This window comes from Podarcis pityusensis, assembly GCF_964106645.2.
Source record: "Podarcis pityusensis genome assembly, chromosome: 4".
Lineage (NCBI taxonomy): Eukaryota > Metazoa > Chordata > Lepidosauria > Squamata > Lacertidae > Podarcis > Podarcis pityusensis.
In genome coordinates, this window is record NC_138027.1 from 15,120,561 (window position 1) to 15,136,133 (window position 15,573).

Genomic DNA, 15,573 nt, shown 5'->3' on the forward strand with positions numbered 1-15,573 from the left:
TCACCAATCAATTCAATTCCCTTGCAACAGCCTGGCTGGCAACTGAGGATGTTTTGTCTGGCCCCATCCGCAACACGTGCTCTCTCTTTAATGAGAACACGCTTTGCTGCTACTGTCTCTGATTTTTTCAAGAAGAAAAATGGGAGGGAAAACAGGCAAATGAAGGCAAGAAATAGAAACACAGGAAGTTGGGTGAAGGTCAGAACTGGAAACACAGGAAGTTGGGTGAAGGTCGGAAATGGAACCACAGGAAGTTGGGTGAAGGTTGGAACTGGAAACACAGGAAGTCGGGTGAAGGTCAGAAATGGAACCACAGGAAGTTGGGTGAAGGTTGGAACTGGAAACACAGGAAGTCAGGTGAAGGTCGGAAATGCAACCACAGGAAGTTTAGCACTGGAAGCACTCAAACTCACCTCCTCGGTCAATTGTCACTGTTACAGAAGAGAGGCAACAAATAGCTGTCATTATCTGGTTCTCAATCCACTTGCAATCTTGAACACAAAGAAGCTCATCCCACAAGGAGAGCAGGCCCAAGACATTTTAAGATTTTGAATGATAGATTTTTTTTTTTTAATGCCACAAAGATTAGTTCTCATACCAGGGCTGGTGTCGATAGATGGCATGGTTGGGCACCTGACAAGAGTCCCTCTGGACTCTTCACCATTGCAACCTGCTTGTTCAGCTACCTCCCATTCTGGATCAGAGGAGATGAGCAAGCAAAGAATTGGGCATGGGGGCATGGGTAGCTGCTACTGCCTGCTTAAACATTGGGTCTGTCTGGCAAGTAAGCTGGTGGTAGAAATGATGGAGGCACCGATGACAATAAAAAGCTCACTCAGACGGGTGTGCTTATTGGTGATGTCTTGCTCAAGGGCACTGCCAAGATCTGGAGCCAGCGCTGGCTTATGCCCAAAATGCCTGTGACTTTTCCATAACAATAATGGGAAGATTTTATTCCTTCTTATTAAACTTCTAAATGGGCCAGAGGGAGGAGTAGGGGTGAGAGGCAATACAATTTAATCCTTTCTCTCTTTTTTGCCAGTCTGTTAAAGGTGTGTGTGTACTTTAACAGCCCTTTATCAGTGATTTCTTTTCATACTTTACCCCTTAGCATCCAATAAAATATTGAAGCAAAATAACACACAAAGGGCGGAAACATGCAGGCAAGAGATATAAAAACCGTGGCGGAAACTAGCCTCCAAGACACAAGATTATTTAGTTTACAGTATCATAAAATATTTCTCGTGGGCATGGAGAGGTGGAACAGCTCTATAATACTGAAGAGGAGAGAAGAAACAGAAAGAAGTAAGTATTCCCAACACAGCTGCAAAACTATGATGGGTCCAAATTTGTATTTAGGGACCAGCTTTCTTTTGATCATCATTATCTACTATATATTTTGGAAAGCTGTTCATTTGCTATATGTTTGGGCACATCTTATGATACTGTAACTAAATTTTGCATGATTGGTCCACATTCCGGTACAATTTGATGCCATTTTGAATCATGATGGCAAACTCAACTTTTCAAAACTGCACAGATTTCAACCACTGATTTCAAAACACTGTGTTGTTGTTGTTGTTGTTGTTGTTGTTGTTGTTGTTGTTGTTTTCTTGGAATTCCCAAGCAATGGTTGGTACAAGGCTTCTGGTGACAAATATAGTTCCAATAATATAAATGATGCTTTGAAGAGTGATATAAAGAAAACCACTCCAGAATCACTATGCAAATTTTAACAGAGACAAGAGAAGTGGGGGAAGTCATGGGAAATAGTAGGCAGCTGTATTGGATTTGAACAGGCCGAATAAGAAGTGGGAACAGAAAATAGAAGGAGCGGTTGCCTCCATGTGCCTTGTGTTCTCTCTCTCTCTTTCTCTCCCTCCCTCCCTCCCTCTCTCTCTCTGGGAGGTAGTCTGGATTGACTTACTCAGTCATGAAGCTCACTGGGTGACCCTGGGTTAGTCAGTGGTTCTTAGCCTAACCTACCTCACAGGGTTTTTGTGGAGATTAAATGAGCTCATTGGGGGGGGGGGGGCAAAGGAGGCACATGTGATAAATAAATACTTTGGGGGTGGTTTGACTGTTTTGTTCTCTATGCGTTCAGACCCCATTTCAGATATCATCACCAAACTCAGCACAAGCTTTCCCAAGGTGGAGATGGCAGTTTTTGCTGATGTTGGGATGCCGGATGCCATTTTGAAAAGATGGTGGTCTGAAAATAGCTCCAAAACTCACAAATCATGTTATTCATTTTTAATAATAATAATGATGATGATGATGATGATGATATAATATTCTTCTTGGTTTCTTCTAATTCCAGGGAAGTGCTAGGTTCACCCTGCTGATAAACAAAAAAACTAGCACTGCCCATAAGAGGGTTAAATCAGAAATGCCAGGAGTCCTTCTGTGAAGCTGGTGAGCCAACAACTTGTCTTCCAATAACTTGTTTCTGGCTATTGTGTTAAGAAGGACCTTTGATTCCTTGTTCACTCCTGAGCAACTTTAATGAAGGTTCTGATGTTAACTCTCTTGGATCCAAATGTGATGTCATCTCACTTAGCAACACCAAGTCAGACCCCAAAGCCAAGATCTGAGCGTTCCCTGATTCTTACCCTATAAAGGTTCTCCAGTGTGCTCTTCACCCCTAAGAAAGAAGACCCAATCAATCCAAAACTCATTTATTTCACAGCAAGTCACCCAGCTCCTGCTGAGTTTTAGGAATGGAAAAGAATTTTAATTATAAAGAAGAAATGCTTGCGGAACTTTGAAAATTAAACTTGGAGGTGCTTCCCTCCCTCTTTCTCCCTCAGCTTTCTTTTTCTTTTTAAAGAGGTAATTATAACAAGTTGAAATTTCGTTAGATTTATTGGAATGGTCCAGTTATATGCCTTTGCAGGAAATAAGGAGATCAAATTCAATATAGTCACGATAAGTTGTAACCAGAAACCAGATCTGACAAAATGCTAATATTTTAAACAAACAAACAAGCAAATAAAGCGCCACACTTTCAGAGCAGGTGACAATTAATGTAAAAACAATACAGTTAGCCATAAAATCAATAAAACAGCAGAGCAGGCAGCATATAACACATGATCGATCGATCCATATGAAAGAACAGACAAAATGTATCCAATGTCTTAAAGGGGCTAGATAGATCCACTTTAAAATTCTTTGGTAAGGAAGGATTTTGATTTTGAAAATGAATCAGCTAGAACCCTGTTCTTCTTCTTGGGTATTTCAGTGCAAGCTACAGGTCAATTATTAGCAAAATAGATTTTATTTTAAAAATAATAATCATAGAATCAGAACTGTAGAGTTGGAAAGGACCCCAAGTGTCATCAAGTCCAACTGATGCTTAGTCAGAATCTCCTTTCTTGTAACTTGAACTCATTAGCTTGGGCCCTAGCCTCCAGATTAGGAGAAAACAAGCTTGTTCTATGCTTCAAGTGACAGTCCTTTAGATTATTGAAGACGGGCATCACATCTTCTCTCAGTCTCCTCTTTTCCAGGCTAAACGTACCCAACTCCATCAACCGTTGCTCATAAGATTCGGTGTCCAGATCCTTGATCATCTTAGTCACCATCCTCTGCATATCTGAGCATTCCTGCTTTTGTGTTTGAAGACCTGCTATTTGAATATGAAGCCACAAACAACTTGGGACCAGAATACTTCTAGGGGTGCCTTGCCTTACACTTGGTTATTTCAGTCCTGTCATTGAAATTCTACTCAATATTGATCCAGAGCAGAACTCCAACGTATAGTTAGCAGAGTAAAAACTTAAACACATTGCAGGATTCCCAAAAAATAGACCAGAGGCAATTAATATTTCATCCAGCAGAGCTTTACTGCTACTGAAGGTAAGTGAGCATAATGGTCACAAATCCAATACAGTCATACCTCGGGTTAAAGTTGCTTCAGGTTGAGCATTTTTGGGTTGCGCTCCACGGCAACCTGGAAGTAACGGAACGTGTTACTTCTAGGTTTTGCTTCTCGTACATGCGCAGACGCTCAAAATGATGTCACGCGCATGCGCAGAAGCAGCGAATCACGACACGCAGATGCGGGTTGCATTCGCTTCAGGAGGTGAACGGAGCTCCGGAACGGATCCCATTCACATCCAGAGGTACCACTGTACATTCAGGATTGGCTGTCCATAAGAAGTCCAGTCGCAGCAGACTTAACTTAAATTTACAATAACTTATAATAAGTCTAAACCTCAACACTATAGCCTACTATGTACAGAACACCACACCTTCTGGCCCTACTTTTATAGTCAAAATGACCTTCACAGAAAGAGATAAGAGAACCCATTTAAGCCAGCTGTAATCAGCTTCTCTGAAGGAATAACCCAAACATCATGAACCTTCTACTTGCTTCGTTCACACAGAGAAACTTCCAGAAGCTTCCAGAACCCTCTTGAATTAAATAGGAAAGATCTCTACACATCAGATCAATACTTTCTGCACTAAGAAATGCAAACTGACAAATCCTTGGGAGTGACACTCTTAGTAGTGCTATATTCTACTGAGGTTTGTCTTACTTCCACTAAGACCAGGTCCATTAGTATGATTTCACCTGCCCGTAGTAATTCACTCACAATGATCACAAGGTGGGTCTTCTGTCTTCCCTAACTGGGTGATCCAGCTACATTTGATGTAGTCAGCTGATCTACTGGTTTGTGATATAGGTGGCATCTGCTTTATGAATGCCATTATATTTTCTGATGATACAGATTTAAAAAACAAAACAAAACAAAAAAACCCCCAATAAAAGAATATCAAACACCAGAGGAGTGGGAACACATTGAACAGCTCCAGCCCTTGCACAACTGTCTAAAGCAAAAGCTCGTTACAAGTAGGTAGCAGTGTTGGTCTGCCGTAGTCGAGACAAAAAAAAATATTCCTTCCAGTAGCACCTTAGAGACCAACTACGTTGTTATTGGTATGAGCTTTCGTGTGCATGGAAGGATTTTTTCTTTATTTTGTTAAAGCAAAAGCTGTGCACGAAAGATTTTCATGCAGCCTAGACACGTGCACAATTGGGGCTCTGAGAAATGCAGAATTCTTTGCATGTACAGCTATATGCATGGAGGCTCCATCACTACAAATGGTTGCACTCTTTTCACAAAGGCTTGGTTCATCCTTGCTCCCATGTTGACCAGCATAGGGGCAAGAATGCCCAGAAAGGGTTTTGGTTGTTGTCAAATCCAATTCATGCAGAGAAGTCTGGATGAAGTTTGTAGAATAAGCCTAGCCCTGCTTTGTCTCCCCATAACACCAATTTTGCTTTAATGAAGAAATGGAAAGCAAGCATGTATTAGATTTGCCTGAGATAGGGAAGGTAGTGCAGGATGAAACAATGACATTATATAGAATCGTGTAGTTCTACGCAGCATGATCGATAGCCCCATTGTTTTCAGGTCCACCATGTGGTCATTGAGCTATTAAGGAAACATAGTTTCAGTGAGAAAGCAAAGAAGTGGTGAGGTCTTAGTTTCTGGAAGTACATCAAAAGGAAATTATATGAAACAGTTTTTTTAATGGATTTAGATAAAAGGCCCGGTGTCTTTATCTGAGGAAACGACAAAGATCTGAGGAGAACCATATCAGAGGAGATATGGCACTGGATGGTTTTAAATGTTCCTGAGGTACCTTTCTGTGTGAATCTTATAGAGGGCTTTTAGTCCTGTTCAGATGGTATCTTATCCAGTCTGGGTTGTCCAATATATATAACAGTCAACGATACCTGCTGGAAATGTGGTCATACTGGAGTAAATTTGCTCCATATTTACTGGAAATTTCCTAAGATTACACACTATTGTATATCAATTTGGGAGCATGCTGGAGATATGGCTGTTAATGTGCTACCCTTGTACCCGATAGTAATTTTTATTATCATTATCTAAAAAGCACAGTTGTACTGGAAGTTCTGGAGATGACTAGACACTTTTTAATAGCAGCTAGGAAGATAGGATCTATACAGGGAGGAGGGAATTCTATATCTACTATCTATGTCAGAATGGTTACTATGGGTCTGAGGTATGGAAGGCACTGTAGTATCATCTTTGCCCACTCCTGATGCTCTCATCAAAGAGAAACAAAAACATTACAATTTATTAGACATTAACTCTTTCAATAAACCTTACAATTCTTCACATGTGCAGGCTTTGCTCATGTTGGCCACTGTGATGATTTGAGGGCCTAACTATACATGACACTAATTGCATAGCTTGCAATCATGTCATCCTTTTTTCTTGCGTTGCAGGAAGAGGGAAGGTTGTTATCAGGACTGTAGAGTGTGGGGAGGGGCGCTTGAAACCTTTGCTTACCCAACGTGATCTTGACAAAATGCAGGAGCATACACACACACACACATGCATAAGGAAATCAGAGAAGCACAGAATTGTAGAGTTGGAAGGGACTCTGAGGGTCATCTAGTCCAACCCCCTAACAATGCAGGAATCACAACTAAAGCATCCGTGACAGATGGTCTTCCAACCTTTGCTTATAAACCTCCAAAGAAGGAGAGTGACCACCTTCTGAGGAAATCCGTTCCACTGTTGAATAGCTCTTACCGTAAGAAAGTTCTTCCTAATGTTGTATTGCTCTGTGCTGAACCTAAAGCGATGGCTTGGGGCTTCTCTGGACACCTGAAGGGAGGCAAGAGCTGGTAATGATAGTAATATGGATGTATACACAGTGGTACCTCGGGTTAAGAAGTTAATTCGTTCTGGAGGTCCGTTCTTAACCTGAAACTGTTCTTAACCTGAGGTAGCACTTTAGCTAATGGGGCCTCCTGCTGCCACCGCTGTGTGATTTCTGTTCTCATCCTGAAGCAAAGTTCTTAACCTAAGGTACTATTTCTGGGTTAGCGGAGGCTGTAACCTGAAGCGTCTGTAACCTGAATTGTCTGTAACCCGAGGTACCGCTGTACAAGGTGTGACTGGAAAGTTCAGTGAATGGTCACAGAAATTGGACAGCGAGAAATATTCGAACATACAATCAGCATTGGAAACCCAGGAAATGCTCACAATTGTGTACAGAGATGAAACTGTAACTCGAAAGACATTGTATGAGTTGTTTAAGCGTTTCCGTGAAGGACGGCAAACCATCGAAGATGACCCTCGGTCTGGCAGACCGTTGCTGAGCGGAACGATGGCAAATGTCGACGGAGTTCGTGAGTTATTGATGTGGGATCGGTGTTTGTCCAGCCAAATGATGGCAAAAGAATTGCATATGCCGTGTGAAATCATTACTAAGGGTATTGAGTTGTCCCACCCTCCATATTCTCCCAATCTGTCCCCACTAGATTTCTTTCTTTTTCCAAAACTGAAATCTGCGCTGAAAGGGCACAGATTTCCCAACATTTCACACGTCCAAGCTGCTGCGATGAGGAAAATGAAAGCAGTACGGAAAGAGGACTTCTCCAGAGGTTTCCAACAGTTCTATGAATGTTGCCAATGGTGCACTGCATGGGGGGGGGGGGCTACTTTGAAGGGCTGTAAGGTATGTATGTTCAAATATTTTTAACTGTCCAATTTCTGTGACCATTCACCGAACTTTCCAGTTACACCTTGTATGTGTGAATTAAACCATATACCCTAAAGTCACCACAGTCTGCATTGACATTCATTCCAAGGAAATCAAACCTAGGGAAAACTGCAGGCACCCCTGGCGTCTCTTGCCTCTTAGAGATTGGGTTCCATGCAACACTATTCTGAAGTTTTCGAAAATGTTGATCGCCGAGAATTGATGCTTTTGAATTATGGTTCTGGAGGAGACTCTTGAGAGTCCCATGGACTGCAAGAAGATCAAACCTATCCATTCTGAAGGAAATCAGCCCTGACTGCTCACAGATCCTGAAGCTGAGGCTCCAATACTTTGGCCACCTCATGAGAAGAGAAGACTCCCTGGAAAAGACCCTGATGTTGGGAAAGATGGAGGGCACAAGGAGAAGGGGATGACAGAGGACGAGATGGCTGGACAGTGTTCTTGAAGCTACCAGCATGAGTTTGACCAAACTGCGGGAGGCAGTGGAAGACAGAAGTGCCTGGCGTGCTCTGGTCCATGGGGTCACGAAGAGTCGGACATGACTGAACGACTAAACAACAACAAAGGTTAAATGCTGAGTGGGGTAGGGTGGCTGTTGCCCAGCATCCATGTCCTCACACACTCACATTCTTAAATCCCCAGCCATTCACAGAGCCTGCAAATGTGCAGCGGGTTGCCCTGTGTATAGTACCCTTTTAATTCATTACCTCCACAATGCTGCTGCTAATTTTTACTTGATTGCCTGTTAAGTAACTGCATTGCATTGAATTAATAATTACACCAAAATAGCCCACAGAGAGAATGCTAAGAAGCAACTTCTGAGACGATAAACTTTCTCGCTTGACAGTGTCTGCTCAAAACTAACACAGCATGAAGATTGAATTATCTCGTAGCCATTTACAGATAACCATTTCTGGGTCACTCCTGTGGGAATACACACAATGGCAGCAAACTCACTGTCAGCGCCCTGGCAATGAATAGAGGACATGAGTTAATTTCACAAACATTGATTTATCTGTGGAAGGGGAAAGAAAATTACATTAAAAACATTAGATATCAGATTGCCACTCTTGATCCCATTCTTTCAAGCACCGCATGCCCTAAACGGAAACACAAAGCTAAAGAAAATGGGAATTTTTCTTGACGCCGGGGTCCTCGTTCCATTCCCTTCGTTTACAGGGCAGAGCCCTGCGGGGAGAGAGATTGAGCAAAGCACTTGCTTAGGAACCCTGTGGAAGCGTATTAGGGAATCCTTAGTGAGAAGATCAGTAACAGCAGATTGGCTGATACAGCTGCTTAGCCACTACTTTCCGTTCTTCCCCCTATGGAACATGCAGCTGCAAAGAGGGCTTGCCAGCTCTTGAAATTAGTTACAATGACAAAGTGCTGGCTCTTAAATAAGCCTCCAGGTAAGGTCTCTGAGTCAGAGGGATGAGCCCAGAGGGAACAGGTTGTGGTGTGGAGGACCAGTGGCTGGTCAAAAGGACGGGCCACAGATTATTGCAAGATGGGCACTTTCACACATTGTGAAAAAAAGGAGAGATAGAAAGGGCAAAAGAGGGCATAGATTTGCATTACATTGGCACATGCTAATTGACATGAGTAGATGCAAAATCGGAAATGATTACCATCATTTCGGCAAAAATACAGTGCACCGTTAAGGGGTGGCTGTGAAGAAGTGACCTGCATTCCTGTTCACTCTGCTGTTGATGGAGAAACCTCAAGGTCTCTGCTCCAGTCCGGGGCAAAAAATAGTCTGCCTGAATAGCACAGTTAAATGGGAATGGCTTTGTCCTCTTGCTTTTTTTGATAATTTGCCCAGGAAGCAAAAACTTTTCCCTCCAGGATTCTGTGTGTGAATGTGGACTCTCAGACCCTCATAGTGTCCTTACTTTCCAGCTGCAGCCCCGGATTTACAGAAGTCATCCTGGTTTCTGATTTGATCCCTGAATATCCTGCTTTTCCTTAGGACGTTGTTGGAATGAATTCACGACAGGCGAGTGGCAGGTGTCATATGAGAGGCATCTGCCGGGGCAAGCCCTGGGAACTCTCTTTTATTGAATATTACAAACATTGCCACAGGTGTGCTTGTGGCTGATTGGTTGATACAAACACAAAGCAACTTGTTGCTGATTGGTTAACATAAATACAAGGCGGGAATTACATATAAACATTAATCACCGATAGATTAAAGGCTGGGAAACGGAGCTGGAACTAGACAGGCATGAAGCCTCCTAATTAAATTATAACTAAAGATTGATATAGCATGACTAAAACAATTACTAATGATTGATCATAACATGAAAGAATATAATAATCGAGTTCCGTAGATGTGGTCAGCTATGCAATAAGAACAAATCATATTGTTTGCTCATGAACTTCAGAAGAACTGAGGAATGAGGGAATGTCTTGGTGTTTAGAACAGGTTTGTACAGTGTGTGCAGAAGCACAGTGTGTGCAGAAGCAGAGAAAAGATTATAAGTGAGACTTCCCAGAATGCAAGAGAAAAGAAGCAATACTTCTCCCATAATGCCACAGTTATGTGCAGAAAGAGAACTTCCCTTTATCTCCCCCTTTCTTTTCTTGTTTGCGAGGCGTTCTGGGTAAATAAGGCAAAAATACTTCGGGATAGGTGGTGTACCAGCGAATGCCCAAAATAAGTTCGCCAGGGTCGATGGGACAAAAATATTTCGGGATACGTGGTCTGCCAGCGCATGCCCAAAATAAGTCTGCCCACATCTCCCCTTAGGTTTACTGTTGGTGTTGCCATTTCGCAAAGTAGGCAGCAAGCAGTTTATTGGGTGGCTGAGGGGGAGAGAGAAGCCGAGAGAAAAGACTTATGAGGCCAGGAACGCATTGAAGGAAGCAACATAGCAAAAGTAGTATACATATTATGACAATGGCATACTGAAAAAGACTACGAAGCCAAATAAGGTTAGGCAGCCAAGCGGTAAGCCACTGGGTGAAAGAATCCCAGAGGCCAGAAAAACCAACGTCCTGTTTAATGTGATGTGTAAGATTTTGCAAATGAGAGATTTGGCTTTGAATGGCTCTAGAATTGTCAGTAATATTGAAACAACACATGTCATTCACTTGTTCACAGCCATAATGATGAAGCATGAACAAATAATCGATAGCACGATTTTCATGGGAGAAATGTTGGAGGCTTTGGAGTTTATTCTTCACTCCATGTGAAGCATAAGGGTTAATTCTGTGGTGAGCTGGGCGTTAGCAAAGTCACCTAAATAATGCAGATGGAGACTAGAGAAGAAATAAATCCTAATAACTCTTTACTCAACAAAGAGAACAATGTGTAACTTGAGAAAACAGATTTATTTTGTTTTTGCCTTTAAGGGCAGGCCTTGTTGAGAACGCAGTTATACTCAACTAAACATTCAAACGAAGGGACGCGAGTGACGCTGTGGGTTAAACTACAGAGCCTAGGACTTGCCGATCCAAAGGTCGGCAGTTTGAATCCCCGTGACGGGTCGAGCTCCTGTTGCTCGGTCCCCACTCCTGCCAACCTAGCAGTTTGAAAGCACATCAAAATGCAAGTAGATAAATAGGTACCGCTCCGGCGGGAAGGTAAACAGCTTTTCCGTGCGCTGCTCTGGTTCGCCAGAAGTGGCTTAGTCATGCTGGCCGCATGACCCGGAAGCTGTATGCCGGCTCCCTCAGCCAATAAAGTGAGATGAGTGCCGCAACCCCAGAGTCGGCCAAGACTGGACCTAATGGTCAGGGGTCCCTTTACCTTTACTTTAAACATTCAGATGAAAGCTCCCTCACAGCTGCACAGCCAATCAGAGCACCTGTGACCTCATTAAGGATCATGGCACCTCATTGGTTGCTAAGCAACATCTCTTCCCCCCCTCTTGTCTGGTTCACTTACTGACAACTGAATTAACCCTTAAATTACAAACTGGATGATCCCTGCTGTTGTATTTCCAACACGGGCAAAGTTGCTCTTCTCCTTCTTTTCCCAAGATGAACAGAGCCTCTTGTGTCTGAGGAAAGGAGCTCAAGGGGGGATCCTAGTTCCCCTCTGAGGTAAGAAAATATTGGACTGTGCCTCTGAGGGGTAAAAGTAAGAAGCAGATTTATGACGATGTCAAATCCACCATATTCATCAGTTTCAAAGTGTCTTCTAACTCTGGCCAAGAACCATAACATTTCCCCCAGTGGAGGAATACATGCATATAATATGTTGAAATGAAATAAGGAAGATCTATTAGCAGGAGGCAGCAGGCGGAATATGCTTCTCTCTTTTCAACAAAATCGTTGTGGATTTTACATCCTGATGAGGGATGAACAAATCATCCCTTTTCCACTCCTTGTCTGCCACATACAGTTAATATCAGACATCTTGAGTGCTAATTCAAGGGAGAGCCTAAGCTTAAAAGTACGCCCAATATCTAGTCACATTATCTAGTTCCCATCTTTACTGATGGAGGGTAACATGACCACTGGTATTACAACCACACTAGTGCGATGGGTTGGTGTGTTTGGCTGCTAACCAGAAGGTTAGTGGTTCGAGTCCACCCAGGGACAGCTGTGGGCAGGATTCCAGAATTGCAGGGGGTTGGGCTAGAGTTCAGTGGTGGCCAAACTTGGCCCTCCAGCTGTTTGGGGACTACAATTCCCATAATCCTTGACCACTGGTCCTGTTAGCTAGGGATGATGGGAGTTGTAGTCCAAAACAGCTGGAGGGCCAAGTTTGGCCACCACTGGGCTAGATGACCCATGATTCTATGACAAAGGGTAACACACCATCTGTTTCTCTCAGTTATAACTAGAGACCTGAGGTCCACATTCCTTTCCAAACAACTTTCCTTTTGGGGGGTGGGTAATTTTTTATTGCTTTTACAATTTCAACTTCAACAATTATTCTTTTCCAAAGGAAAAGAAGAAACTGTTTAAGTATGCAAAAACAGCAGCCCGGATCCTACTAGCTCAAAGGTGGAAGGAAGACAAGATATCAACAATAGAAGAATGGCAACTGAAAATGATGAATCCTCGTGACGGGGTGAGCTCCCGTTGCTCGTTCCCTGCTCCTGCCAACCTAGCAGTTCAAAAGCACGTCAAAGTGCAAGTAGATAAATAGGTACCGCTCCGGCGGGAAGGTAAACAGCGTTTCCGTGTGCTGCTCTGGTTCGACAGAAGCGGCTTAGTCATGCTGGCCACATGACCCGGAAGCTGTACGCCGGCTCCCTCGGCCAATAAAGCGAGATGAGCGCCACAATCCCAGAGTTGGCCACTACTGGACCTAATGGTCAGGGGTCCCTTTACCTTTATTCAGGGTGCCAGCTATGTTTGGCGTTTATCTGCTGCATTTAAGGGCACGCCATATAGCTGCGTCCAAGAAGCGAATCGGACTCACGCATAGCCTGCTCGTTCGAGTGATCATAATTTGAGCAGATATTCCATTTAAAGCAAATTACACAGAACATGGAGGGCAGGTGATAAGAAGGAGCGCAGCTGAACTGATTAAATTCACCTCAATTAGGCCCGGGTGTGTGGATTTAGTGAGAGAAAATGGCATCCCAAAAGTGAAGAACTTTTTTAAAAAAGAAAAAGAAAAAAGAAAACTGAACTGCGAGCATAAAGAGGAAAATCTTCCTCCGAAGAAGAGTCTGGAGTAAAATCAATTCCAGTATAAGCTTCTTATTAAATACCATTTTGGCAGTCAAATTATCTGCACTTTTTCCCTTCTGAAATATGAAACCACCTGCTTATTTTAATCCTGCCAAAAGGGAAATTTTCTGAACGTTGTGTGATCTTCTTGAAAAATTAACTTGACTTGCCATTTCTTTCTTTTCACAAAAGGCATCTCCTCCACTGAAGGCAGGGGTTTGGTCCTTTTCCCCAAGAAGCAAAGCCCATTTGGGGCAGTGACGACTAGTGGTTGCAGCTCCCCCCAGGGCTTGGGATCAAAGCTTTGGGCGATTGGAGACTCTTGTCTGCCTTCACAGCACTTTCCCTAGCAATCAATCAGCCATCACCTATTGCTGTGGTATCTCCGGAGAGGATGGCAATCCCTTGCCAGGTTTCATTCAGGGGCGGGGAAGATACGGCAACTTCCTCAATAAAGGGAGCACATTTTTATTCATGCTATAAACCTGTATGAAATACATTTGGCTTTGGCGAAGTCCTCCATGTGCTTTTAAAAATATGTTATTTCAGGGAAATCTGATCTGTTCAAAAGAGGAACAGATTAGCAGAAAAAGGGAAGGTGGTGGGTTGTGAGTTTTGAAGGAAGGCTTTTGAAGGAGTTTTGACCTAAGGGACCATGATAAGGGCAGAGAATGAAGAACCACACAGCTTAAAAAGGATAGAGAGATTGTCTAGAAAATAAACTCCAGGCCTGTCTTCTCCAACCTGGTGACCACCAGATGTTTTTGGACTACAACTTTGAGAAGCCCCAGCCAGCATGGCCAACAGTCAGGGCCGATAGGAGTTGTCCTTCAGAACATCTGGAGGACACCAAATTCTGGAACCAGTTGGTTCCCAAGCCTTCAGGTCTCCCTAATCCCATGTTGTAACGACCTTCCAAGTGTCTCTATTTTCCAGGCACAGTCCTGAATTTACAGAAGCTGTCTCAGCTTCAGATTTGATCTCAGAATGTCACGCTTTTCCTTAGGACATCTCTATTTTCTTCAGTGAAATGTGGGAAGGTATTGAGTACTTATGGAGATAAATAATTACACAACATCACGCACAAAGCTTTATTGCGGTCCATAGACCCAAAATATACCGTACAACCTTTAGAAGACATCTGAAAGCAGCCTCGTATAGTGAAGATTTTTAATGTTTAATGTTTGATTATGTTTTTATTGGGGCTTTTTTTTCAGCCGGAACTCACTGGAACTCAGTTCTGGCGCCATTGCCATTATATGAGAATAAGGGAGGCGTTCATGGTGAGTTCCGATCCCCTTTCCCCCCTAAAAAATAGCACTGGTTTTTATATATGTTGGAAGCCACCTACAGTGTCTGAGGTAACCCAGTCAGATGGGTGTGATATAAATTATAAAAGTATTGTTATTAGTAGTAGTACTATGGAATAGGACGTCCATACAGTGGTATCTCGGGTTAAGAACTTAATTCGTTCTGGAGGTCTGTTCTTAACCTGAAACTGTTCTTAACCTGAGGTAGCACTTTAGCTAATGGGGCATCCCGTTGCCGCAGCACAATTTCTGGTTCTCATCCTGAAGCAAAGTTCTTAACCCAAGGTACTATTTCTGGATTAGCGGAGTCTGTAACCTGAAGCGTCTGTTACCCGAGGTACCACTGTATTTTCATTGGAGAAATGTTGGAGGGTATGTGATAATGGGTGCTGGGCTTTCTGAGAACTTTTATCTAGAGCCATTGCCTGCCATGAGGAGAAAAACGTTGAGAGCCAGTGTGATTTAACAGTTCGGGAATTGAACTACGACCAGGGAGACCAGGGTTCGAATCCCTACTCAGCAGTAAAGCAAACTGGGTGACCTTGGGCCAGTCATCCGTCTCTCAGCCTAAGCTAACTCACATCTCTGAGGATGAAATGGGGAGAAGCAGCTATGCCACCCTGAGCTCCTTGCAGATATAAATGTAACAAATAAATAGTGCAAAAATGTGTACTTTAGGAGAAATCTGATGAATTTTCATGAGGACTTGAAGAAGAAAAACTGATACGAAATTGTGGAGAACTCAGCAGAAGATTGAAAAAATGAGAAACTGACAAAAAAACCTGATATTAACAGATTCAACAATCCCTAATGTTCTGCCACAGATTCTTCCTCTGTAAAGCACTGTTCTACCCAAGAACCTTGAGAAGTGATATGATAAGGCATTTTCCACTCGAAGGGGTGCACGTGAGACATTTAAAAGTAGAAAAAGAAAACAATCACTATAGATGGCAGAGCACCAAACTGAACTTCTGTGCTTGAAAATATATTTTAAAAAACCAATTGGCACAGTCTCAAAACCTGCCTGGAAGAATTAAAACTTTAATCTGAAGCCTTATTTACCTAGGGATCCATCAGCCAC

The 15,573-nt window shown here is 42.9% G+C and overlaps 1 long non-coding RNA gene across 1 annotated transcript; it reads left to right on the top strand.

Moving 5' to 3' along the window:
- The first annotated feature begins 1,184 nt into the window (after nt 1-1,184).
- LOC308475478 lies at nt 1,185-2,809 on the top strand. Its single transcript, XR_013985243.1, has 2 exons — nt 1,185-1,305; nt 2,321-2,809. It is a non-coding gene; the product is annotated as an uncharacterized lncRNA (long non-coding RNA).
- The last annotated feature ends 12,764 nt before the right edge of the window (nt 2,810-15,573 follow it).